Raw genomic sequence first — 27,918 nt, 5'->3', positions numbered from 1 at the left:
AAAGCACAATAAACTTAAAAAAAAAACTAATGAAACATGTTTTTCTACATAATTGTTTCCCAAAAACCATTGCTTTTAGAAATTCATGGGTTGGTTTTGTACCTAATGAAAATCAAAATCGGTGAATACATTAAGCTCTTCAAGATTAGCATAGCATAGGTAAGTTGTGCTCCTCGGTACATCATACGATTAAAAATTGGCAAACCTGGAGGAATTAAGAAAAAGTGAGATCTTTGAAATTAAAGTGAAAATGGTTATGCACGTCATATTGCAAGGAGGGTTACTTTGCAAAGCAAATCTGTTACATATGATAGCAGACAACAGTTTCATAGTGCAGCCTTTATCAGAAATTTGTTTTATTTCTTTTTTTTAAATTCATTTTGCTATTGCCTAATAAACTGCAACTGAAAATTAGAAATAATGGCCCATTTTAAAGAGGATTGATAGAGGATTTTGCAACAATCTCTTCAAATTTTATAATTTACTGCACAAATAATTGTTGCACTGGCTTGTGCTCACATCAAACATTAAATACAGTTCAAGAAAATGTAAAGGGAATATAAATGTGGACTCTACCCAGCTGCTTGCAGATGTGTCAGTGATTTAAATTAAAAGTGCCATAGCTACTGGTTTTCAAATGCAGATTGCTAACAGGAATGGCTGAAACAATCGTATTTGTTATTTGTACATTTTTAATTCTCCTGAATATTTGTGTAATCAGAACGGATGAGAATGACAGAATCCAAAAATCAAATAGGGGCACGCAAATGAAATATCTAAATTACACCAATTTGCCCATTTATTTGACTATATAATCAATTGGCTCAATGCTATTCACAATCATAGCATATATTTTAGAAATAATAGAGCTGCCAGGATGCAACACTGTTCAATTTCTTACATTTTTAGACAGAATAATTATCTTTGTCATATGAAAATTGTCATGATAAGAAAATCAATACATTTTTTGTGTGACTTTTTAACATTTCTGACATATTTTCTTATTTATGATTCCAGATACTGCCAAAAGCATACCTAAAACTGGCATCCTACCAGGAAATGATTTGATAATTGGCAATAAAGTATGTTGGGAAAATATTTCAACAAAAATGCTCTATTTTGAGCAATCACAGAAGGTCTTTATGGTTAGATAATTTAATGATTATTGTAAGAATTTTTCGGTTTGTCAGTTTATGCATGGCAAACCTAACTGATATGTGTCAGGTAATGATATAATCAGAAAATGTGGGTTAAAATAATTTTCCAACATATTTAAAATCACTGTAGACATAGTTTTTCAGAAATGTGTAGAAAAGCCTGGTTTAAAATATACTGTATGTGTTACTGTTTAAAGTTAAACAGAACAAAAAAAAAAACAAAAACAAAAAAACTAAAATTGTCACATAAAATTATCACAAAATGTATTTTGCTATTGTTTGTTCAGTTAAAATCACTTTTCATTGATATTTCAGTGAATCATTTGAAAATAAGCCTGTGTTTGGTTACTAAATTCGAAGAAAAAAACTACATATATGATGAATTATGTCACCTAACACAAATTTTTATTTTTTTTCCCCACGTAACATAATATTTTGATTGTTGATCTTGCCGGTATATCAGTTGATTCATCCCTTACTGTTACAGGCCAAGCTGTCCAGCAAAAGCTGCAGAAACTAAATAAGACTGACAGGAGTGCTTACAATGGCCACATTTTATTCATCTAAGACTACCTTGTCCATGGGGGGTGACAATGCGGTTATATAATATCACTGGATAATGAACAGCATTATCACCATATTACAGGAAGGCCAAAAAATTGATCTACTGACAGGATCAACAGGTAAAAAACTGTGTAGGATAATTGCATATAGTACTGATGTATGAACATCAGATTCCTGCATAAAACAATGAGGACGGGCTGCATATTAAATGTGTGTAATTGCACATTTTTGCGTGTACATGCGCATTACAATTATTTTACCTTTTCTGATGTTGTCCAGCGGCAATGTCGATTTTTTTTTTTTTTTTTTTTTTTTTTACTGAACTATATGCAGCACAAGTGTCAGCCTATGTGCATTAAAGACAATGTGCTGCATTTAGATCAGTAAAAAAAAAAAAACGGAATTTCTTAAAATGTGGTGTTTTTAGGTGTTCATGTGCTAGAGGCCCTACATGGCTGTTGAAGTGTTAATGCTAATTTCAGACTGCATAATATGTCTTTTTTTTATCCACTGTTCCCAAGTAGTTTTCTTATGCTGATCTCCAACAGCTCAACACAAATGGAGAATACACCTTCAATCACCAGTAGTCAGTATTTAAAAAACACTGTATTTAATATCAATTGATGGTTTTCTCCTATTCTCCCTGCTTTTTCTACTGATTTCTAGTCTGAGCTGGGGGAGAAATGCTCTGTTCATCTACTAATAAAGAAATGCTTGTCAGATCACCCATCTGACATTGTTTTGACAATCCGCCTGCACACTTAGATACATATACAAAAATAATTAATTTTTACATAAAGGGAAAACAATATAAGACGCAAACTACAGGACATTAGCAGACTTCTGTGTTATACGAATTATCCAAAATAAATGTAAAATAAATACCATAATTGCATTCCTTGTAATTGGTCTCTTCCTTCAAAATCCCTGTAAAATAGTTATAGTTATTTGTATTATCTGTTAATTTGTTTAAGCTGAAAGCAAATTTAATTGCATGAAAATCACATTCAGTGCCACATGTAATTATTGGGTTGTATTTTTTAACCCATTAATGCCTCTAGTTCACATATTGGAACAGTAGTGATGTGGGGGTTATATATAGCTTACTGCTCTAGGTAACATATGAATTTTATGCGCACATTTAAAGAAAGTCAATCTTAGGCATAAATGGGTTAATAATATTTTCCCAAATATGGTCAATTAGCAGGCAGTTCACAAACATATGCTACAGATTTCTTTATTTGTTAACATCTAAAATGAGGTGACTGGGCATACTAAGAATGTGCAAATACTGACTTTCAGAAAGTCAGTATTTTCATGGTATAATAAACCATTTGAAGCAGTTTACTGTTTTTTTTTTTTTTTTTTACAACTTACATTGTATCACTGTAAGTAAGTAAGTACATTAGCAGTTGGGGAGCACTCAGGAAGTGTGTGTGTGTGTGAGTGAGGGGGGATTAAAAAACAGCTTCACTAAAGGTGGAATTGTGCTTTAAAATATATCTAAAGTCCAAACTTTCTTTTTGTTTTGAATACAGTATGAAAAGTTTAAACCACTGTCAGTTTTTTTTTTTGGCAATCTGTGTCCCATTTGGAAAATTTCTCTTCACTTTCTGTCCCTTAGACAGAACAGGAATTGAGAGGACATCTCATTATAGTTATCATTATAGGGAATTTGCCTTTTAAACAGTTGTCATTAAAACTAGTGTCTTCATTGCAATATTATCCCTCTATTCCTGTTACAGGACTTTTTATTTTAGATTTCCTTTCTTTTAAATCCTCAGTGACAATGATCACTAGGACAAACAGAAAGGTTTAAATCTTCTCAAGGCATAGACAGCAATCTAAAAAAAAAAACTGACAAGGGTTTTAATCATTCCCTAGTCTATCCAAAACTAAAGCAAAGTTTGTATCTTAAATACATTGTAAATTTAGTGTATTATTAAAGTGGAACTATATGCAGTGTGTCTCCTGACTAATTTTTATAATGTGAAAGTATGCACACACTTACCCATTTGTCTGCGCACCTCCAGCTATATGAGTTCCGTGCCCCCCTTCACTATGGCCACCATTGTCATCTTATTTTCGTCATCTGCATCTAGCTTGTTCTCTCTTTGCCCTTGGGTGGCTACTGATGATGTAACTTCTGGAATGTCTGCTGGAGATGCATTGTCCAGCAGATTCTATTTACACCCTCTTCTGGCCAGGATTGGGCCAGGGGTGTGTACACTGCACTGCAGGCAGTGAACACTAAAAAAAATTGCTAGGACACAGGTAAAGCTGTATTTTTTTGGCAAAATAAACTTATTATTATTATAATATTATCATTATACAGTGCAGATAAGTATAACATGTTTGTTTGTTTGTTTGTTTTCTGTTTTTTTTTTAATTTAAAGTTTACAATCACTTCAAATACAATTATCCACTTTTTTGTATAATGGCTCCCAGTTGTGGATGAGAAAGGGTCCACTTTTGGATTTAATTGAGTTGTGTGCAATAGCTAACTTTTGTCCAACAGCTAAATCAATAAACAAATATTTATTTTACATGTTTATTACTGAGTTTTATATAATTGGGAATTCTATTTTATTTTTTTTTTTTTTTTATGTATGGACTATATTATAATAATTTGCTGATTACTTCTACTGCACAGATTTTCAGCTTTTTTAAGTATTTCTTATTTTAAGTAAGTATGCATACCTTGATTATATTCGATTCCTGAGACATATTCCATTTTCCAGCCGTCTTTGGTTGTGTCATGTTTGTACTTGCATGCAAACTTCCTTCCCAGGTCAGATTTGGGCACTTTTATCCAACTGCTCATTGAATATGTGTTTGTGATGTTATTGTGTTCAATTTCACCTTGCTCTGACTGCACCTCTTCTTCACTATTACCTGCATACCAGGCCACTTTGATGAGACCAGGAAAGAAATTTTGCAAGTTGCACATATAAATTGCAAACCCTTTTTTTGCCACTTGTTCAGTGCTAGACTTTAGGATGGTTACTTCTGGTTCCTTCAAGGGTTGATCTAGAAGAACATTGAAAGCATTATTGGAAAAGTAAAGTCCAACTCCAGTCAAAACTTTTTTTTTCTTTTTTTTTAGTTTTAGATAGAGTAGGGTTGCTTTTTTTTTTTTGGTGTTTATCATGAAATTTACCAAAAAGGGAAGGCAGAGAAAACAGTAAACTCAATAATAAAAAAAAGTTTTTTTTTGTTTTGTTTTTTTTTCTTTTGTCTATATTCCAATTGGAGAGATTTTCCAGAACTTTTTATTGTGGCAACCTGTCACCGAGGCAAGAAGTGAGAAGAAAGCTCCCCAATGGGGACACAGACAACAATACGAACCTGACTAACCTTTACCATTGTTCAACAAAGAGTGGATTCAATTTTATTCAGCAGAGATATGTTATCTTCTAATCATGCTATTGTTTGCTGTATGTGTAAGGACATCTTTCTGACAGGTTTCTTGAAATAATTTTCAGTACCTACCTAGATTCAATAGCCAGTTAATTCTGTGCTGTATCTTTTTCATAGTCTTAAAAAAATCATAAGCGAATGAACAAATAGGTAACATCCTTTGTACAAGTTTTTAAAAAAGCATAAAAAGCATCTTCACGTAAGCTCCAATTTTTTGTTGCTATCAAAGAATGCCAAAAAGTAGTTTTTTTGTTTCAATGAATGTGATTGGGTATTTTTTGCAAAGTGATTTTTTTTTTTTTTACATTCACTAAGCTAAGTGGAATTTCTCTTTGCAAAATAAACAGCTTATAAAAAAACAAAAAAAAAAAACAAGCCCATAAATTGATTTATGAAAAGAATTGAAAATCTTCACTCAATCAATAATAGCTATGTTCACTTTTACTACCCAGTTATGTGTAAATACAAAATAAACAATATCCTATTTACATGATTGGATAATTTAAATGATTCTTCACCTAATTATTGAGTGAAGATTCTCAGCTAACTTAGTAAACTAGCCACAATTCAGATAATCAGAAAAGAACCTAGAATCCACAAATATTGACGGTAAGGTAAGAATGCATAAAATATGTCTCTTAAAAAAATCTACACATTTATTCATGTAAAAGTTTGTCACTGCAGTTTAATTTAGTCTATACCTGTATTATTTTGCATTCTTGATATACTACCATTTAATCAAGACAGAAGCAAAAAATGTTATCTTTTGATATTATTCTGCATATATCTTTATTGAAATAGTGTTTCTTGCTACATTATCTCTTTTTAGGTAAATATTTCATTAGATAAAATATTTTTTTTCTTTTTTTACTGGCATAAGAAACACTTTTTAAATAGAGTAGTCCCATCAGTACCTATCAGTCAATAAAATATCTTTATAATCACTTTTTGTTTTTAGCAACTTGACTCTAGTCGGTTTAGCATTAGGTTTACCGGTAGTAGGAAGATTACTGGTTGTCTGGAATACTGAATTGTTTTTTTTTTCACCTTCTCAAATTGCCCATGCTATGAAATAATCAGTGGAATTTAGTGGAAGTAGTGGGTCAGTAGTTCTCTTGTGGTGGCACATTTCCTTCAAGTTATGATACAGGTGTGTTTACAGTGGTCATCTTTTATTGACATGGTTGTAATTGTCTTGACTAAAGTGTCTTGCTACAACAAACCATAGATGGTAAGGACTCTCCAGAAAAAAAGGACACCCAGACGAGCTCATGTAAGCCTTTTTATTTTTATCTACCTGGGTGTTTTCTGCTGGGGAGACCTTATATTTGTGGTTCATTGCAGCCAGGCCATAGGGATATGGAGCTCAGAAAACAATGGAGACCTTAGCATAGCATGTTCGATTAATAGGTGCAACTTGCTTCAGTACACTATACCGTGAAACTCATCCATCTCAGTAGGTAGGCACTGGCCATTCGGTCACGTTCACTTATGCAGGACAACTTGGTTAATATGTAAATGTGAATAAAGGTATGACCATAGGTATGTATATTAGGAAACAGGGTATTATTATCACATTTGTAACTGCATACATTCATAACATCACAATATTTTTCAGAATAGTAGTCCTTTAAAATCTGACAAATATGATAACCTGCTGACATGCTATCAGAGAAGCGTGGGAGCTGATTACTGGTTCAACTACATGGCCATTACATTTCCATGTTCCAACCCCAAAAATATGTTGGTTAACCTCTAAAATGTATTTATGCTTTTGTGACCTAATACACAACCTCAATGTCATAACTGTTCTAGTGGGTCAAGATAATAAAACTGCAGGCATGAATGTGTATTAGGTCACAAAAGCATAAATACATTTTAGAGGTTAACCAACATATTTTTGGGGTTGGAACATAAGAAAAATCACCTTTTTTTTTACATTAGGCAAAAACTTTGATCATCATTTTCTATTTAAAAAAACATAAATGTCAAAATTAAATATCTAAATGGTATAATTTATACTTATTAAAGGAAATTAAAAATAACTGTAACTTGGATGTGATGGTTACCTTAGTTACCTTGATGATATCCCTCACATCTCATACCCCAATATAAATTATTTGCCTTCCCAACAAGCCCTATACTTACCAGTAACCAAAAGTTTTGTGCCTGTTCCAAATTTTTTTATGCTGCCATCCTTGCACAGTGCTGACTTTCTTAGCAAAAACCCTTTGTTGCAGGGTAAAACTCCTTATTAGTGGGTTTGATAGAAACAACGAGTTTGAACATGTAATTAAGGCTTATTAGTTAAAACTAGTATGCTTTCAGATTGTTTAAAACATTTTAAATTACGGCATTCCAACTGTATAATATATATTAAAATATATTTTTAAAAAAACAGAAAGGTTATAGGCATACTTTATGTATTTTTACACAGTTTCATAGCTTTCTTAATGGGTCTTTTAAAGAGATTTACCAGCCTTCCAAATAAACAACTGTGCATAGTCTGTTCAATCCAGTAGGAGTCTCTCTTGCCCACAGCCCAAACTGTTATCCAATATAAATGATTGTACAATTTTGAGAATACATAGGAATCTATTTACAAGTGTTTTTTACCGAAGATTCACACAACTTTTAAGAGTCAAACAGTTTAATTTCTAATTAGGTAAAAATGTGAAAAAAAAAATGTGGGAATCTTTATTGAAAGGTCTGATAAACAAACACTTAAAGTGTACCTGTACCCTCTCTTTTTATTTTTCTCAGGTGTGCCCAAGCAGTACAAAACCATTATGTCCTATGTGTTTGTGTATAAATCTAAACCAAACTTTGTTTTTAATAAAGGACCATTACTGCAGACATACATTTAAATGTAGACTAAGCAAAAGATATATAGGTGGGGAATAAGGCAAACTAGAGGGTTGATCTACGAAAGGTAAATAGATTGTGCACTTTGCAAATGCACTTGATCCAGATCTTAGGAAACTAGGGGAATGTCTTTACTTACATCATTTTACTTTTTTTATTTTCCTTGCAAGTGATTGAGTATTCTTTTCAATGTGAAGCTTTACCTCCTATACTAAAATCTGGAGCAGCTGCACTTGCGAAGTGCACTGTTTATTTGCTTTTAGTAAATCAACCCCTATATCTGTCAAACTGTAATCAGAAACAATATTTTTTGTTGAAGAATTTGAACCATGCAAAAGAAAGATGACCATTGTAAGCACTTCTGGCCCTGGGGCAGATTTATCAGAATTGATTGAACTCGGACATGCTCATTTTGCCTACAGTCTGCTGTAATTCATTGGTAAGCCCCCCTCTTGTTTTTTTCACAGCTGAAAATTCCTGTGATATTAATCGAATAGTGTAAAAATTGGAAATTCATAGCTACAATTGGAAATTCAAACGAGAGTATTCATGAGGCTCTTTAGTATTGTTACTTTAATAGAAAAATATAGAGGCTGAGAAATAAATCAAATGTATATGTTTAATAGTGTTAATACATGTTAAAACAGATATTATAATACAACATTTAGTGGTCCTTTAGAAAGAGTTGCTTCCATGTAGCTAATTACAATACTAAGACTGAGGAATAATTATAAAGTGGTGAATGATCAGTTCTCTGCAGCCAGGTTGCTCAGCACAATTCATTAAAATAATATTGATCAATGGAAAATCAAAAAATCCTTGGTAGGTCTTCCACTTATTCCTATTAAGTACCTGCCCTGTTCACTTTAACTCTCTCCCACACTCCTACCACACATGTTTTCTGGAGATCATTGCATTGTAAATGGGGATATTAGCTTTGAAATCCCCACCTGCCTTTTTACCCGCAGTTGAGAAGATTTATATGTTCCCAATATGTGAGGGTGAATGGATGTCATATGCCCAAAATGGATGGCATTTTAAAAATAATGCATTGATTCAGCATTTCCTACATATACCAATCCAATAAGAACCTTTATGTAAATTGGAAATGTATCAAAAAGTGTAAAAGTTGTTTTACTAAATGTTCTTTCAAATTAAACATTTTTTTAAATTTCGAGTCTTTAAAATTTTTGTTATTAGCTCACCGCTCTAAAGGTAACATTAATTTAAAATTACAAAGAATGTTATCATAATCCTCCACTTATGAGTATTATGTTCAGAATTATTTTTTATAAACATGTCCAATATTTAAGGAGCTCAAATTAATCTTATTAAGACTTAAGAAAGAAAAGTATCAAAACCAGTAAATTTTTCATTATATCTCTATATAATCCACTGCTTAGAACAAACAAAGCCTTAGGTAAACACCTTAGTAGATAAATGCTCATCTGATAAGGTGTTATCACATAAATATCCTTTCATTTATGAAAGGTTGTATTTATCTTTAGATTTTTCTACTTGGAATGTTTTAACTTCAAGCTAACACATTTTAGAAGTTGAAGTATATGTGATTTTTGGTTAAGGTTTACCACTACTCTACTACTTAAAAGTTTTTTTTTAGGTTAATTCATTTTTAAACTTGTGTTTTATATTTTTGAGGGTTAATAAGTTTGGAAATTCTTAGTAGTTCCAACGAATATTAGTTTTCAACATATTCTTGCATATATTGGGGAACTGATATTGTATGCTACTCCAAACTGTTATTTAGGAAGGTAAATGGTGAATCGCCCACTGTATACATATGTTTGCTCATTTGTTTTAAAATTTACAATAAAAACATAATTTATAACAAGATATAAAAAAAGTGGTAATATATATATAGAAATATGTGCCTTAACTGAATAAAGACTAAGTAAAATATAATATTTTACCTGTTACAAAAAGTCTTGTACCTGAACCAAAAACTTTCCATGTACACCATGCTTCGTAGCTTACACAAAAAGGTCTGGTGATTTATTAGAACTTAATTGCTAGCTATAAATAGAAGATCTAGCATAGGTACTAATTCAGGTTACAAAATTTACCAATATCTATAAATGGTAAAAATATATGAGGCAGTTCTGTGATTATTAAAAAAAAAAAAAAAGTAGGACTATTGCATCCATCCTTTGCCCTAATTTTAGTTTAGTGTATCTTAGTCTAAAGAGTGCCAGACACCTGCATTTGTATAGATAGTCTTCATGGAAATAAGTCTTGAAGAACATTAAGAACAGCAGCCATAAACAACCTAAATTTTCCAGGAGAACATTATGTAAAATTTACACATCTATATGACACTCTCAAAACTGAGTACAATAAATAGTGAACCATTTTTGGGAGTTTTTTTAGCATTGTAATATGTTTTTGTTTATGTGTACTTACAGTGGCAGCTTTAAATGTTTAGATCCTTCTCACAGTATGAGACTATGATACAGAACTGCTGTCTCTGTAGTTTTTTTTTTTTTTTTGTCTTAAAATTATGCAACTACTTACAGTGTATCAACGTAGTTACGATATTTCTATCTATGAGAACTATTGCTGTGATCACTGAAGCATTATCTATTTTTATACACATACCAGAAAGGCAGCTCATAATTGGTAGTGGGTTCTGATGGATTAATTAAAATGCTTAATTATAGGAGCACAGTGATGGGGTTTATTTGACAAAGGAGTGGAAAATGTTTGCCTAGAATGGAAATGGTTCACTTTAAATACTCAATAACATGCAAGGACAATAAAAAAAAAAAAAAAGAACAGTATTTTTCTTGTACATGATTGGATTGGATGATATTTATTAAGCAACTGTGTAAAAAAACAAAAAACAAAAAAAAAAAAACTGTCAAAATAGAAGCTAACTATTATTATTATATCAGTATTATAAATTAACAAATAATTCATATGTTAATAATTATTTTTAAAACCAAATTACAAAGAGTCCCTTAAAATAAACGTGGACAATGGACTTTTGTACAGTATATTGCACATGAGTATACATCACATGCCGCCACAACTTTCCTACATATTAACCTTAGTTTCAAGAAGACTAGCATGCCTTCCACAAGTGGACCAAATGCCTTGCTGGAGGCCATAAGGATCGAAAAGGAGGCCCAATTCAGACAGGTATATTTTCCAAACTTATTAAAGACAACAAGAGTAAAAATATCCACACACTAGAGGGTCCAACACTTTCTCATATGTAATATACATAAATTACTCCCTTTTGCTTTATAAAATATGGGATGTTGGTACTATACGTAAGATATAAACATACCTGTACTTTCTTCACAAAGTTCCTAGTTTGCCTTGCGAGCTGGAGGCATTTTTAATCCTTTTTATGACAAGGTATTGTGTCATTCTACAACAATGAAAAAGCACATTCATTCTCAAGCTATGTGTTGCTTATAAACTATTTAAGAATACAACGTGGTAAAAGCCCCCTGTAGTTCCCTGTAAAGCAGGGGTGTGTGATGGTACTCACCGTCACTGGAAGTGAAAAATAGATACTTAATGGTTTGGATTGCTTCAAGTGGGACAGTAATATTTGTCAGCAATATCTTCATATAGAAATATGAAGATTTAATCCCAGTTTACACTGGGAGACTTAGACTGTTGTAGACCATTGCCATGAAGTCTATGACTCCTAAATAATGTGTGTATTGCATGTCTCTCAATGTCAGACAGGCTTTCCCTATTGTTTGTGTATTGAGATAATGTGTATTCCATGTACTAGAGTGTAGGACACGGACAGACTGATACTGGGGTCTCTTCCTATTGTCTATCTATTGAGCTGGAATGTGGATTGTGCCTGTCCCATTGTTAAATGTTAATGACCTCACATTGTTCTGTCCAGATGGTTAATTATGTTCCTGTATACACTTTCATCTGCAAATGATACTGTAATCAGGCAGAGGGGAGGGATTGTGCACACTGTATGGGAGTTACTGAGTGTAAAACTGTTTTCATTGGATTTTGAATTTCAGTGCCAGTGTTTCCCACAAGGTCCACCTGGGCAGTAACCTTGTGGGGGGAAAACTGTATAAAAGAGCAGCTGTACCATTAAAGTTTGAGTTATACTTCACCCTCAATCTAGAGTGATGTCTCTTTTTGGGGGAATCTGCTACAAGGGATTGCTATGCTCTTCATACTCCCTTGGATAATCACTAAGGTCTTGTAAGAGCTTGTTCCTATGCCTGTTCCTGCTGCAGTCTCTGGGGAAAGAGAGCTTCACCCACTGGAACCTGGAGCCTTGTCGTAAGTCCACGGTGGGTAGGAGACGGCGAGACCCCAACCAAGCTGTGACGGTTCGTGGGGTCTGAGGTTGTCATGGTGTCTGGTGGAGTACTTGGAGCCCTCAGGAAGCACTAGGAGCATCTGTCAATGGAGGTACCCAGTCGGGGTGTCGGTTGATCCGTTACAGGGTGGTAGGGGCAACATTAGGGCAAATTAATTGTGTTTCACTGGACATAAGCTGGCAAGATATATTGTGACAGAAGAAGAGAAAACAGCAGTGTGAGCAGATGAATGATTCATTACTAGGCTAATGTTGTGCCTTCACTGTCTCATCCCACAGGAAGGTAACCAAGGTACATATCTTAACAGCAGCTTAGAAGGGTATAGTTACCAAAAAACAAAATGGCCACTGCCCCACCTATAACTGGTCTTCATAGCAAAGAGCACATGGAAGGGCAACGCAAGTGGGACAAAAACAGAAAAAATTCCCAGCTCAATTCACCAACCAGTTTGCTTACCAACCAAATTAACCTGTCTAACAGTATACATTGAAAACAGGGGTTTAGTTAACACATATTTGCAAACGCATGTGTAAGCTGTAGGGTCACTTTACGGCACCCTGTATTACCTGCAGTCTTAACTCCTGTAGTTTTTTTACAGTCTCCACAGTGGAAGCACATGCATTCTAATGGATAGATAGAGGGCAGGTGGGCCTGGAGGTAGCCTAACCCTCCTTAACCGCTTCCGGACTGCCCCCTGCAGTTATACTGCGGCAGGCAGCCCCTCCTGCGCGAACTGACGTAGGTATACGTCGGTCACGTGCCTGCAGCTAGGGGGCGAGCGTGCGCCACCGGTGGCACGCTCCAGAACCCACTCGTCAGCGGGGACTCCGATGCATGGGGCAGGCGGCTCCAATTGCCGCCTGACACCCGCGACCGCTCCCCGCTGAATGGTCAGCTGTTGTAAACATGTAGGATCACAGGTCTCTGTGATCATTTCACAAGCCTCGCCCCCATACAGTTAGAAACATGCCCCTAGGTACACATTTAACCCCTTAATCACCTACAGTGTTAACCCCTTCCCTGCCAGTGTCATTATTACAGTAACAGTGCATATTTATAGCCCTGATTACTGTAGTAATGTCACTGGTCCCCCCAAACATGTCAAAAATGTCAGTCAGGGGTCGGATCTGTCCGCCCCAATGTCGCAGTCCCGCAAAAAATCGCAGATCGCCATCATTACTAGTAATTACCTGTAGTTAGTAGACGCGATAACTTTTGCGCAAAACAATCAAAATACGCTTGTTGTGATTTTTTTCCCCAAAAATATGTAGCAGAAAACAAATTGGGCCTAAAATGTTAAAAAATGTTGATTTTCAAATGTTTTCTTTTTTGGGAATGTTATATAGCAGAATGTGAAAAATATTGTTTTTTTTTTTCAGAATTGTCGCTCTTTTTTATTTATAGCGCAAAAAATAAAAATCGCACAGGTGATCAAATACCACCAAAAAAGGGAAAAAAGGTACAGTGTCGCATGACTGCGCAATTGTACGTTAAAGTAACGCAGTGCCGAATGGCAAAATATGGCCTGGTCATTAAGGGGGCAAACCCTTCCAGTCCAGAAGTGGTTAAAGGGGCACAGTGGATGCCCAGCTCATAGCACAATGACAGCAAAAGCATCCAATGTGTCCACTTACCAGCAAACACCAACAAAAATGGTCTAGAACTGCAGGTAATACAGGGTGCTGTGAAGTAGCCCTGCAACTTACACATGCATTTGCAAATGTGTGCTAACTAAACCCCTGTTTTTAATGCATACTGTTAGACAGGTTCATTTGGTTGGTAAGCAAACTGGTTGGTGAATTGAGCTGGGAATTTTTTCTGTTTTTGTCTCGCAGGGTATAGTTACCAACCTGTACTGTGTGATATTGTTATGTGTATCCCAGAACTGAATGGACAGACGAACAAATCATTTTGAAGTAAAAACAGATCTCATCTGTGCAATTCCACTATATATATGTGTTTCTGGGGGTTCAGGTTTAACATGCTAACATATTGCTTTCTGGTACCTACCCGGTGCAGATATTTCTCTGAGCTTCTAACACCAAGATTTCTTACAGGACTTGCATGCCATATTAACAATTCTCCATTAGACAGTAATATATGAGGAAAGCCTGAGTACCCCATTTGCCTTAAAGTGGTAGTCTTCAACAGCAGTTGGCTAAGGAAAGGTTGTTAGGGTTTCTACAAGTGGCAACACTCCATTTCATTCTTGCTTAAACCTGAACTTCAAATAGCTAAATACAAGCACTTTTCAAGTTCTTTCTACACCTCCTTCTCCATCACTCTCCTCTTTTAAAGCTCACCGTATTTGTCTCTTCCGTTCTATTTCTCTATGGATTGCCATGATTTATCAGCCTCCAGGACTGGTATCATGGTCCTTTGATGACTTCTCTGCCTGGCAAATCTATTTTCTTTCCTTTGAAATACCCACTATAATCCTTGGTGACTTTAACATCTTTGTTAATGTTAACACTCCAGCTACCGCTACAATCCTCAACCTAACCTTGTCTTTTGGCCTAACACAAGGGATACACACTTCAACTCACTTTGATAGAAACACACTTGACCTTCTATTCTCCCAACTCTGTACTTCCTGTAAGCTCCCAAACACCCATTTTTTACCTCTGGCCACAACTTAAAGCGGAGTTCCGGGCAGAGAAACGTTTTTTTTTTTTTAACATACCCCCGGGACAGTCAGGGCTAGCACATTCCACAATGGCTAGCCTCTGATCTGTCCCGGTTCGCACTTACCTTTTAGAAGAAATACTTACTTAGAAGTTTTCTTCCACAGCGTTTCCATCTCGGTTGTGGGCAGCTGAAGCCGGCGCGGTCCTCTTCTCTGTCTTCTTCCGCGTCTTCGTGTCCCAGAAGCTGTTTAGCAGGGGAATGCGGCGTCGCCCGGAAATGACGAGCGGGGCCGGTGCGGCGCATTGATTCCTGGGAGCTATGACGTTTAGCTCCCAGGAATCATTGCGAGGCAGGAAGTGACGGGGAGAGCCTCGGCGCTGGAGGAGGAAGCTGTCATAGGTGAGTATTTACGATCGTCAATTACAAGGTGAGTTTTAAAAAAAAAAAAATCTAACTATCCAATTCCTTTTCAGGTTAGGCTGAACTAGCGGACGGGCACAAAAAAAAAATATTGTTTTTGTGCCCGGAACTCCGCTTTAATCAGTTTCTTACTCTTCGTGTCCTAATTCCCCTATCCCTCCAACCAGAACCTTTACCCATAGAAATATCTGCCACTTTACCCATTCTTTTCTCTACTCTGTAACAGACAGCCTTTATGACAATATCTCACTCTTGTCTGATCCTGACCTTGTCATTTCTGTCTACAACAGCTCACTCCCATCACCCCTGGAAACACTGGCACAGCTTGGACAAACAGATGATACTATAAATCTCAAAGGACATTGTCATTTTCCTGAGCAACTGTGGTGTAAAGCTAAATCACTGCAAGACTTTAGCCAAGCGAAATCTGCCCTCCAAAACAACTTTTTTTGCTCCAATGCTGCCAAACTTTTTGAATCACCCTTATCAACATCCACCCATTTAGTCCTCACCAACTATTTTCGACTCCTAACTCCTTAACCCTCTACTTGCCACCCCCCACTAACTCACTTACTGCCCAGAAAATTGCAATCAATTCCAAAACAAGGTTGATGCAATACGTATAGAACAAAAAGTTTGTCTTGATAGCCGCACTCCAATGCAAATATTTATTGAAAAGAGGATAATATACCACAGCATACAGAGGTACGGATCAAAGACAGCTGACACGTTTCACACTACTAACAGTGCTTAATGATAGCTATGATTAAACACTGTTAGTAGTGTGAAACGCATCAGCTGTCTTTGATCCGTACCTCTGTATGCTGTGGTATTTTATCCTCTTTTCAATAAATATTTGCATTGGAGTGCGGCTGTCCAGACAGACTTTTTGTTTTATATGGCTTGCACATTGAGCCTGCACCCTGCACCTGTGCTATTACTGTGAGGACTTTTGAAGGCATCTCCACCTGGAGCGGTGTGTTGTTTCTCTTGATGCAATTCGTAATGAGATCCCGCTGTTCTGTCATCCCTCCCAGTCCCTACCTAACATTCACACTTTTTTTCTCTATGCCTTCCAACTCACATCTTCAGTCTCTACCTCTCTGATGGTATCTTCCCCACCCCTCTAAAACATGCAGTGGTCACTCCTTTAAAAAAAAAAAATAAATAACCTCTCCTATCTGGACAAACCTAATATTCATATACCCTTTACCCTGAAACTTCTAGGAGACCTATTCTTCTCAACCTCTTTAATCTGGCATTGTTCACAACAGTCCACAGAAACTGCCCTCCTAAAACTCTTCGATGACTTGCTTACTATCAAAACAAATACCGGTAGCCACAATTTTGTACTCGTGTTCTTAGACCTTTCAGCTGCCTTTGATTCTACTTGCTCCTCCTCCATAAACTCCACTCCCCCAGCCTCCAAGACTCGGCTATCTCTGCTCACTTTCAAAATCACCTATAATCCTATCTTCTCCACTCCTCTTCATTTTTTCCATAGGAATCCTACAAGGTTCTGTCCTCAGACTACTTCTATTCTCTACCTACACCTCCTCTCTGGGTCAGTTGATAACCTCCTATGGTTTCCAATTAATCCTCTATGCTGGCAACACCCAAATCTATCTCTCAACTCCTTATCTCACCCCCTCTATTTCCTTACAGATCCCACATCACTAACTTACTAATTGACATATGTGCACGGACGTCACACCACTTCTTTAAAACCATTCTTTCCAAAACTATGCTCATCATATTTTTTCCTTCCCCCCTTCTTCCCCTAGCCTAGTTTCTTCATCAAGATAAACAACACTGCCATTAACCACTCAGCCAGAGTGTTAGGTGTATACCTGGACTCTGACCTCTCCTTTTAACCCCACATACAACCACTGTCTAAATGTTGCTGCTTTCATCTCCACAATTCCAAAATTTACCCCTTCTTAACAACTATACCAAAAAGCTTCTAATTCACTATTTTCTTATCTCTTTCCTCATGTAGACTATCCCCTCTTCAGTCTTTCATAAATGCTGCTCACTGACTCATTCATCTATCCATCTGCTCAATGCCCACCAACCCTCTCTGCTAATCCCTCAACTGGCTTCTGTTCACCCGATGCAAAATATGTTTGTAGCACTACTCCCTTGGTTCCCCTGGGTTACCATTAGCAACAACATGACAGTTCAACATTTTCAAAGTACTTTGGCTCAGTCAGGAAACAGTCTAGGAGTTTTGGTTTTTGTGGTTTTATTGAGAACTTGGATAGGAGAACGGAATTAGTGGGATACTTCAACTTGAATAAACTATGCACAATTTTCTGGGATGACTAGATATTGCTGAGTGCGGCAAGGCCGCTGCTTCACCTTGTCATTAGCAGTGAACAAGTAATTAATGAACTGTTTTAGATAATCTGTACTGTACTGCAGAACACACTTTGGGGCCCTTCCTGGCACCCCCTTTGTTCCTATTCTTCAGGGTTCTCTACACGGCACCCCCTTTACTGTAACACTCTCTGTGTGAGTTAGCTCCTTGATCCCCTGACATCACTGGAGTGTTCCCCCTTCCTGGGCAGACCCTTAGGTAAATCTCCTGGTACTCACGGACACTGTTTTTCCCGAGAGACTCTGCCAGCAGCTCCACTGTCAGCTTCACTGGATCCTCTGCAGCTCAATTCCACACCTGGTTCACTCGGCCGACCACCCAAGACCACCTTCCTCACACACAGCAAGAGGAGAGACAGCTGTCAGCCTCCTCCTGGGACTCTGCTTCCTGCCAAAGACGCCCTGTCACATGTTCCCTCAGCTTTTATGAGCAATCCCAGGATAGAATGCAGGAATGCCCTGCCACTGGGACTCCCATTAAAGCTAATGAGTCACTGGCTGGGTTTCCTCCACTGTCCAACAATCTCCCTTATTGGATGCAGTGGGGACACTCCCTCAGACCCAGTGAATCACACCTAGAGACATGCAACAGGCAACCTAACAGATCAGGCTCCCCTGATAAGCAGAAGGAGCAAATAGATGTTTTTTCCTAGCACCTACCTAAGAGGGTGCTACATGTTTTACAATTCAAAATACTAATTACAATATACAGAGCCATCCACAAATCTGTTCCAAGCTAAATCACCAGCCTCATCTCAAAATATCACCCAAACTGTCCCCCCAAGACCTTCTGCTCTCTAGACCCCTGTGACTCCCCCCCATGCTCATCTCCTAAACTAGGAGCCTCTTCCTTTCTCTGTGACTCCCTACTCCAATTCATCTGGCTACTGTACATCCTACCCTGTCTGTGTTTAGGCAAACCTTGAAAAAGCATCTGTTTAGGGAAATGTATCGCAACTATATCTAGCAGCAGGAATTTTACGTTTTCCATCAACTCAATATTACTTTTTATATCAGTTGCTTTTTTTCATTTAGAATTAATCTCTCCTGAGCAGGACCTTCCTAGCCCCCGTGTATTGAATTGTATTGTAACTGTACTGTCTCCCTTTATTTTGTAAGGCATTGCAAAAACTATTGGTGCTAAATAAATTCTGAATAATAATAAAAATAGTATTAATATCAATAATCACACAGATTAAATACATATTGGATCAGTTTTACCTGCCCAAAAATTTGCATTTTTGCCCATCCTGTACTTATATTTACACAGCTCTGTCCAATAGCACAGCCCTATCTAGCAAGGGAATGGACCTGTTTTTTTATGCTGTCTTAACTGACAGGTCACCCCCCCCCCCACTCCACATTGTAAATGGACAGTGGAAAGAGGAGCAGTAAACTGATAAGCTCAGGGGTTTTCAAACTATGGCTCTCCAGTTGTTCAGGAACTACAATTCCCATCATGCCTAGTCATGTCTGTGAATGTCAGAGTTTTACAATGCCTCATGAGATGTGTAGTCCCATGATGTGTAGCCCCATGAGGCTGCTCATCTGCTACAGCTACAGCTGAAGGGCCATAGTTTGAGGATCCCTGGATTAGCTCATTACTATCACTCCGATATCTCTTCCTATTTGGATGATGCACTGTAGCACACCGGATTTGCCCCTTATGCTGCTTCTTCCTCCTTCTCTCTATACTTTTTTTTTAACCTTACATTTGTAATAAGGAGGACATAAGGAAAAGAGGGGAGGAAAGGGGATGTGGATTTAAGGGAAAGAAGGGGGAATAGGGACTTTAAATGAAACTCGTGCCATTGAGTCTCCATCCCTATGTATATGAAAAAATGGGAACACATAGTGTTCAAGAAAAATGTGGGACTTTGCATGAGGTGTAACCAGTATAAACATCATGATAACAATATCACATATACATCTGCTGGTAAGCATATAGAAGCATAGGATTGGTCATTATGTGTTTATTAACATGTACATGGCAGATAATATTGAGTACAATGGATACAAAACAAATAAGAGGGGACATACATAAGGTACATATAAATAACATACTAAAACCATACAAATGTTTGAGAATGATGACAGGATAAACCAAAAATTATGGAGTAACAATGAATGTTAATATTAGGATGCATGTTGAGTATGGCAGAAAAATTGGAATGGCCTCCATGGCTCAACGCGTTTCGTGAATATAGTTTCACTTCCTCAGGAGCAGGCGCATTTCTAATTTCTAAAAAATATAATATGTATGTAAGATGGAACCAGTCATGCATCCAACGAAAAGTATTTTGGAACAAATAAAGTTTAAATAGCTTACAGTGGAGTGGTGGTTGTCAATGAGACGGAGGATCTCCTAGAGAAACGTCCCCATTGGGAACTGAGGGGGCACTGTCTCCGCACAAAACCACACTGCAAGGTCCAGTAGAGTGGTGTGAATAGCCAAAAGTGGGTCTTGGGCTGGATAATAGGTAGCAATCTAATAAAAGGGTACCAAGGGAATATATATTGGAGATAAAACCATAAATATACAATTAGAATCATTAAGCCCAAGACCAAAGTGAGCAAGGAAATATATGTGGAAATTGGGACCAAGAGGCACCAATAGGTCCAAAAAAGGTGAAAGGTAGAAGGGGAAAAAGGATGGGACAACCATAAATCGGTACAAAATTATAATACCAAAAGTGATGCTAGAACAGAATGGACAAAGGAAACACCTAGTGCAAAAAAGTTGGAAGGTAAAACCCCAATAGCAGAAATAGTGAACCGATACATTTGTATTGAGTTTAGACAAACACATTTTACGTTTTCCAGAAGTAGAATAAGTTTGCCATAACGTAGGATAGAGAAAAAATGTCAAAGATTTAATCCTCTCTGAGCTTTGCTGTACAGACTGTACTGTAGATTGTATGAGATCCTGAAAGAAGTCAGTAAAAACAAAACATGTTGGGATGTTGATGGTGCTAAAACAGGAAGTGATGTAGTGGAAGAGATGTGACTAGTAGTGGTGTGACTCGTAGCCGAGTATGGTGGTGAGTTCCCAGTGGCTTTCTGAGTTTACTGATTCACTGTACATGCAGCGATCATGTGAATTATGTCATATGTGATAGGTTTCAAGAAATAGTCTGGTGAGCCTCATTTTATATGGAATAAAATAAAGTTTTGGATTTTATTACACTATTGGAAGCCATTCTTTTCCTTACATGTCATGAGCCTATTAAAACACTGAAAGTGGAGTTCAGAAGGAGAGGTGTTTGTTGAGGAGAAGCAAAATTGGTTTGGATGCTTTTCTAAAGCGCTTTTGCCTATCTGAAATATGAGAGGCAATATGATCTGGTTACACTGGATTGGGGAGATTGGCAGTAGTCACTAAAGGCCACATTGGCGATATATGTTTAAAGTTGAAAGAAGACACATGAGGGGACTTTGTGTTTATAAAATTGCTTCAAAGTTTCTAGGGACTGAATGCACTGGACTCTTTTACTTTCTTTAAAAATCATTTCTTTCACTTTGAGCACAGTTGACTTTATTTTATATATATTTTTCCACATATATTTTTTGTTTATATGTTTTTCACAGCGCTACTAGTAATTTGAGCACTATATTGATTGATTACTTTATGACAGGTGTGTCCAACCTGTGGCTCAAGGGCCCAGATAGCTGTGAATCTGGCCCAACAGAAAATCGTAAACTTACTTTAAAATGTTAATTTTTGGGGATTCTTTTGTAAAGATGTGTTTCCACTTAGTAAATACATGCTTTTAAAGAACGTTTTTTTACAGTGTTTCTTTATTGCACTTTTATAAGTTTTATTTTCTCAAAGAAGAATAACTCTTCACAATCAGGCCTCATTCATGTCATCAGTTTTCGGCATCGAACCAGATATTGATACTTTAGTTTATCACACTAGTTTTATGTTGCCCTTTTTTACTTTTATAATAAAACATATTACAAAAAATAATGTTTTATTACTCAGGTAGGTACATTATCTATACCAGTGATTTGCCTAACTTTTTCTGTTCATTAGCTATACTTATTGTTAGTGTATTTTATGTGTGGCCCAAGATGATTCCTCTTCTTCCAATGTGTCCCATGAAGGTCAAAAGGTTCGACACCCCTGCTTTATGATATTTGTTTGAAGAGGGTTTAAGGTAGCAGCAGTGGATTGCTTAGGAGATTTTTCTTTCATCTAAAGTGCAGAGAAGGGTTATATATAATAAAGCAAATAGCAAAAAAATAAAATAATAATAATATCAATATAAAAGATATAAATATAACATATATAATTGTGACACAAGATGTGTAATTTAATGTTATTAAAATGTTTTTAAAATATTAATGTTATTACCAATTACCTTTCCTTTTCAATCTGCTTTACTGTAACTATCTGTAAAATTCAATGCAATATGGCAACCAGGAGGTGTTGCATCCAGAAATGTAATTTTCTGCTGTGTTATTGGCTCACTGATTTTCCCAGAAGTCTGTTATAAGATACAAGTCAGATTTAAGGCATCCTCTGCAACAAATATGCTCCTAAAGGGCTAATCACTTCTAAAGGCATGCAGGCACTACAGATTTCCTCATGAGAGCACTGCAAGTGCACCAGATGATTAATAATGAAAAAGCCACCCCCATTAAATAACCGCACTCGGTATCCCTGAAATTTGGCCTAAATTTATGAAGAAATTTGATTTAATTGGAGATGTTTTATAACAGAAAGTAGAAAACATCTTGATTTTTTTCAACATTTTTAGTATATTTTTATTTAAATAACAAAAAATAAAAAACCTAGTATTGATCAAATACCATCAAAGAAAGCTATATTTGTGTGAAAACAATTATATAAATTTCACTTTCTTACAGGGTTTCAAATGTCAGTTAAAGTGTAAACTCCCTTGTTTAAATTTTTATCTATAGGTAAGCCTAAAATAAGGATTACCTATAGGTACAATAAATATCTCCTAAAGGTGCCCTGTTTAGGAAATATTTACTTTAGATGCAGCTGTGATGTCACTGGTGCATGCACTCTGAAGGAACGGCAAACCCTACCATTTCTTCAGATTCCTGTGCCATAAACAGTGACGTCATCGTGGCTCAGCCATGCAAACCCTTAAGGAAGGACTGGTGAAGATGGAAGCACCTACAGCGGTGACAGTGCACCACTAGAGGGCTTTGTTTTCAGCACTTTGCTAAACAGCAAAAAATGCCCTGGTCATTATTAGGGCAAAACCTTCTGGAGGCCTAGTGGTTAAAGAAGAACTTTAGGAGCAATATACTTAGTATGCGATGGTCAGGAGTATTAAATGCAAAACACAATGAATGGAATTTATCATTAATAGGGCAAACAGAATCTGGAGCAGCTGTTCATGGCAACCAATCTTCAGTCTGTTTTGTTAGGCTTTGAAAATGAAAACTAAAACAGCTGCTCCAGATTCTGTCTGATCCAGTTTTGATAAATGCCCCTAAGTGTCTATATTACAGGGGTTAGGACTGCAGACCGTATACAACCACTGTACATAATACAACCAAAATAAGCCCCTCTTCCTAGTACAAATCATCTCTCCAGTGAAGATCTTGCCTAACATCCCTAAATTCCCACTCCCAGCCTACTCCCTCAGTACAGACTGACCCCCCCCCCAGCACAAACTAAGCCCCCAGGACAAAGCCCCTGCCCAGCACTGACCCCTCAGCATAGACTGATATCCCCCCTAGTACAGATCCCTCAATACAGACATATTTCCTTCCAGCACACATCCCTCAGTACAGAGTTCCCCTACATACATCATTTACCACATGTCAGCCTACCCTCCCAGGACAGACCTGTAACTGCATACTGCCCCCCCCCCAATTCCAAAATCCCTCCTCAGTACAGACCTCCCTCAGTACAAACCTATCAGTACAGACACCCTTTTCTCCAGTACAGACATCCATTTCCAGTGCATTCCCCTCAGTATAGACATCCCTCCCCCAGAACAGAGCCCTTGGTGCAATACCCCCCAGTACAAACCCCTCAGTATAGAACCCCCTTTCCCAGTACAAACCCCCCAGTACAGACAACCCTCCCCCTGGGTACAGACACCCCCATCCTTCCTTCCAAGTACACAACTCTCACCCCCCCCCCTCAAACTCACACTGTAAACACCATGTGTAGCAGGAGTTTAGTGTGAGGAAAAATCCTCCTCTTGGCTCTGTCGTGTGAGCAGAGCAGGGATGAAGAGTTCCCCTCACTTTGAACCGTCACTGTCATTGAAGTTCCAGGTGTGGACTCGCTATGGGTACTGCAGTCACCTGACATCGACTGCAGCTCCATGCACCACAAAAAAGAAGTGTACAGTACCACCACAGAGTGCACACCCATTGCAGACTGCACTTTTTATGCCACTGAGATAGACATTGCTGATCCCATTTCTGAAAATGCTAGTTCCTTGGCTGCCATATTGATCCAATGGCTCAAGTACTTTTAGAGTCACTTACAACAATGCAGAGAAGGTGTTCTGCTTTCTCACTGACTATGATGATCGGGGTGTTTTTCATCAGCTTATTTAAAAAACTTCCATCTGTTTTTTTTCTTCTCCATAAGCCCATTGGAGAGAGTTCCCTTCATTTTCTGTCCTGTAAACAAAGTTTATTAGTTGAACTAGATAGACTTGAGTCTTTTTTCAACCTGACATTTTCAACCAAAGTGAGGGAAATCACATCTTATACAGTTATACAAAAAAGTACTAACTCAAAACTTTACATACTGTATGTCTACTACTCTTAAGACAATCATGTTTGGGCAATGTGTATGGTGTATACTTATACCCCACACATCACTATTAATAGCTGGTCATGTGGAGTCTTTGTATAAAAAATAATACATGTTATTAATAAATACATTTATTTTCATAGGAAACTGTACAGGGACAAATGCAGAGGTGGCCATTGCAGATCTCGCTTTAAAATTGCAAGTTGGCTAACTGTCATTACTGTCATTAACTTGACCACCGGTCACTCGCGATCGTCAGTTACAGAGGGAGAAAGGCAGGCGGCTAATGTAAACAAAGCCGCCTGTCATTCTCCCCTGTGTAACAGCACAGATCATACGGTCCTGCTATGTAGGATCGTAGATCTCTGCTGTTACATGAAAAGCCACATCCCTGCACAGTTAGAAACACGCCCCTAGGTACACACTTAACCCCTCCTTCTCCAATAAGGTTAACCCCTTCCCTGCCAGTGTCATTTTTACAGTAACAGTGCATATGTATAGCACTGATTACTGTAGTAATGTCACTGGTACCCCCAAAAGTGTCAAAAATGTCAGTCAAGGGTCCAATCTGTCCGCCGCCATGTCACAGTCCCGCAAAAAAAATCGCAGATAGCCGCCATTACTCGTTAAAAAAAAAACAATAAAAATGACAAAAATCTTTCCCTTAGTTGGTAAACGCAATAACTTTTGCGCAAACCAATCAAAATACACTTATTGGGATTTTTTTTACCAAACATATGTAGCAGAAAACAAATTGGCCTAAAATGTTAAAAAATTTAGATTTTTACATTTTTTGGGGAATTTCATATAAAAAAATTTGAAAAATATTGTTATTTTTGCAGAATTGTCGCTATTTTTTTGTTTATAGCGCATGATCAAAAAATCGCACAGGTGATCAAATACCACCAAAAGAAAGCTCTGTTTGTGGGGAAAAAAGGACGTCAATCTCATTTGGGTACATCATCGCACTTGTCCGTTAAAGTCACGCAGTGCCGAATCGCAAAATACCCCCTGGTCAGGAAGGGGGTAAAATCTTCCGGGGCTTAAGTGGTTAAAGTGTATCTAAAGACAAAACTCTTTTTTTTTTTTTTTTATTTAATTTTGGATAGATTATGGAAAGCTAAACAATCTTGTCATTTTTTTTTTGCTGCCTGTATTCTTAATGGGAAATTCAACCCCTCAATTGTCCTGGTGACCATTGTTACTGTGGCAGAAAGTGAGGGGAAAAAAATATTTTGAACTTAATGAATATTTAGTAATCCCAGCTGTACTCTTTTAAATGTATGCTATATATTTTATCATATTATTTATCATTTTAAGGTTTCATTTGAGATGCATGCTCCAAAGCCTTACCTTGTGTATGGTATAATTTGTATGAAGTATCTCCTAAGTTGTGTTACTGTGACTTGTATCCCAGCAGGCACAGTAATAAACAGCGCTGTCTTCTTCGGTTATTTTCATTATTGTCAAACTTGAAATAATACCAGCCTTATACTTGTCAGCCCTAAACCCTTGTCTGTACGTGGCTTTGCCTTCAAATATGTAAAGGATATTCTCCAATCCTTCATTGGATTTCTGTCGATACCAGTGAAGTGGTCTTTTTTCCAGGTCAACGCCTACAGTATTGCAAGTCAACATGGCAGATTTTCCTTTAGTTTCAGTTAGTGAAATTAATGGTTGATCAATTGAGATAGCTGCATATGCATCTGAAAAATGTAAATGGTGTTTGCAACTATTAGTTAAATATGACAAAATTGATGAATTTAAAATATCTTAAAACACTGCTAAGAATTGAAGGTGTATTTGTCTATAATGTATAGTGTTTCTATGAATTGAGTTTTATTGCAGGTACTTTTGTTTGATTTATCCAGATATAAAGAAAGATATTACAACTAGTAAGACAAAAATAATTTACAAAGTAACCAATAGTTACTCATCGGCAATCACCTGTCATTGTTTTGACTGCTCTTCAAAAATTAAAGCTGAAATGATAACATTTAATGTGGGATATTGCACTGGGATCCTTTTCTCGCCCTATTATTTAAATATTTCTGTGCATTCAAAATAAACTTGATGGGCAAAATAATTTAGATTACCTTACTGTACCATTAAGTAAACCTAAGTCTTTAATTATATTGAGGTTGTGGTATTTATATGGCTATCATATACCCATACCTACATATACCCATACCTACATACCATACATACCATATGTATATCATAAATCCAAACGGAAATTTATTTTTAAAAATTTACACTACATGTGCCAAAAATCAGGTTTAGAATATTACAATATAACAAATTATACACCTACCAAGTAATGTCAAGAAACATGGTAAAAAAAAATTCATCATAAAGAAAAAAAGCACTTGCCATTGATGACCTCTTGAAAATGCTAATTGGCAGGCTGCTTAATTGCCATTTCTTTGACCAAAAACCCACACTTAGAGCCGAAAAGTCAGGGAAAAAAAAAAAAAAACAGACGTTAAATGTTCATTTGTCCTGGGCAGTGACCTAACCCTATATCTGTTACTTAACACCTAACCCCCTCAACCCTAACATTTACACAAAACCCCTTTAAAGCAATGGGTCACTTTTCCAGCCAGGCAACAATGTCAGCAATGGCGATCTTTATAGTTTCCAGCTCGATAGGTCATCAGTTTTGCTCATTCTCAAGGACCATTTTTTTATGGAGAGCATGTCTATAAACTAAAGAAAAAAGCAAAAAAAAAAAAAAAAAACAGAAAACCCTATACTAGTTAGGAATACAGTAACTATATTATATACTTACATGTCAAGAAAAGGCTTATGAGCTGTGCATAGAAGAATGCCATTGTATACTTTTGAAATGGTTTTGATGATTACACTGTTGCCATAAAATGTGATGTTGTACAGCCTGTGATAATGTGGTTAAAGAGGTAATTTCATTGTGGTTAAAGATGAAAAGTTACACTACAGGGGAAACTGCTTTGCAGATGCAGCATGCTTTCTATATTGTAAAAGTCAAGGCAATACAACCCACAAAATACATTTAAAAATATATCAATAAAAAAGCAAAGTAATACAGGGCTGTAGAAATAAGAATGTATTTGCGTAGATATTTTAGCAGACCATTTTAAAGTATACATAAGATTGTATGCAATCTTTTAAATCAGTTTGTTTAATAAAGCACTAATCAATCAAAGTGCAGGGCTCTGTTATGTAATTTTCTTTCTTTTGAGATAGCCTCCAGCAATGAAACTTTCTTTGTCTGGAGAGCCTCCAAAACTCACTAAAACCAATACCAGCTATCTGGGAGCTCTGCAGGGCATTTGGCCATTGTCTTGGCTCTAGCATCTATGTGTGCATCTAATATGTTTCTGCTGATAGTGCAAAATCTCTAAGTTCTATAGAAATG

The 27,918-nt window shown here is 36.8% G+C and overlaps 1 gene segment (V, D, J or C); it reads right to left on the bottom strand.

Annotated features, from left to right (window-relative positions):
• LOC309556659 (T-cell receptor gamma chain C region C7.5-like) lies at positions 1-27,382 on the bottom strand. The segment is given in 6 exons: positions 27,313-27,382; positions 25,922-26,227; positions 9,938-9,970; positions 4,422-4,751; positions 2,607-2,648; positions 1-205 (listed from the first exon to the last, which is right to left on the bottom strand).
• Positions 27,383-27,918: the final 536 nt, after the last annotated feature.

The sequence above is a fragment of the Pelophylax lessonae genome (genome assembly GCF_965119305.1).
Source record: "Pelophylax lessonae genome assembly, chromosome: 5".
NCBI lineage: Eukaryota > Metazoa > Chordata > Amphibia > Anura > Ranidae > Pelophylax > Pelophylax lessonae.
This window is presented reverse-complemented; position numbering and strand designations above follow the sequence as displayed.